Here is a 1,556-nt window from a genome sequence, read left to right on the forward strand (position 1 = left end):
AGTCTTGTTAAGCCAGGTGTCTCCCCTCCTGTATCTGTGCATTTATTTTTTCTGCCCAAGTGCAGTACCTTCATTTCTCCCTGTTTGAATTCATTTTGTAGTTTGTGTTTACATCACAGCCTAAACTTTTCATAACTTTTATGACTCCATAGTACCATGCTATGCATGAACATTCTAAACCCTGTTAGGGAATGGGGAAGATTGTTGCATCCAATGGATGCTTCTTATGTACACAACCACATGCCTGATGTGCCCTAGCACTTCCCAGCAGATGTTCTGCCTACATTTCCCATGCAATTCAGTGTCCCATGGTCTTCCGGACATTGTCCATTGGTTGATCCACCTGGATGCCTACATGTAATGTCATGAGTAGTATAAAAACCCCCAGCTTTGTCAACTTCAAAAGTGACCAGGTGCTCCGACCCCCTTTTGAGTCTTAGTCCCGACTCCTGGATATGGTGAGTTCTAGGTCTTGGATATGGGGTTATGATCCTGATATAGGTGGTTCTATGTCCTGGATATCGGGGTTCTAGGTGTCAACAGGGTAAACCGGGGGTTCTAGATTGGGGTTCCAAGAAGAACCCCCAAAGGTCAGCCATTTGGGGTTTTTTCAAAAGAGGATTCGGGTGCACGTGTGACCCCTTATAGGAACTCGTCTCAGGACCGCACGACCAAGAGGAGCTGGTCTCATCCCCGTCGGACTGACAGCGTAGCCGCAAGCCGCCGGTTGGAAAATGACAAAGCCGCACCATTTTTGGTATCAACGAAAGTTTCGGGGTGGTGTGAGGTGGTCTCCGAACTCGTCTTGGCCTCCTGAAAGACATGGTTGGAGACTAGCACACTCTGAGCTTCGCAAAGGCGCGACACGCGGATGGCGTCCTCACAGGGAGTGTTTTCAAAAAACGGGTGCACTTTGAGCATCCCGATTGGACAAAGGACCGCACCCCGTTCCCCGATTGGCCTAAATTCCCCACGGCCTCCCGGAAGCCAATGGGGTGGGGCGAAAAGGGAACAACACCCTTGCGGCGTGGGGCATATGAAGGGGACCCTCCGCGACATCGGCTTCTGCCCGCTGCCCCCACTGCTGCTGCTGTCGAGCGCGTTCGCTTTTGGGAACAACCTGCCTGCAAAATGGAGAATTCACAGAGATGACGCCCATGACATCAGGAGCTTACAGAGACTCCCGGCCAAAAAACGTGGCATTACAAGGAAGCGCGACAACACAGAATCCTGTGAGGTGGTCCAAACAGCTGTTTTCGATGCCCTGTGAAATGAAGAGGCGCCCCAAAATTCTGCGGTAGTGTGGAGAGCGGAGGATTCTGACGTAGAGAGTTTGAACATGGTGTGTATAATTATTTTTATTTATAGACCGCTATTCCGCAATGATATAGCGGTGTACAGTAAAATTGCAGTACCTAAAAAAAATTGAGTGCCTCTCTCCTTCAAGGATGGTGGTTGGAGGAGGCTCTCCGTATTCCAGGCCCGGCCCTCCTCCCCTCAAGGGGGGGAACGCGCCGAAAAGGGGACCTGTTAGTTGATGTTTTTAATTCGTTTTA

Source organism: Sceloporus undulatus, chromosome 4 (assembly GCF_019175285.1).
Source record: "Sceloporus undulatus isolate JIND9_A2432 ecotype Alabama chromosome 4, SceUnd_v1.1, whole genome shotgun sequence".
NCBI lineage: Eukaryota > Metazoa > Chordata > Lepidosauria > Squamata > Phrynosomatidae > Sceloporus > Sceloporus undulatus.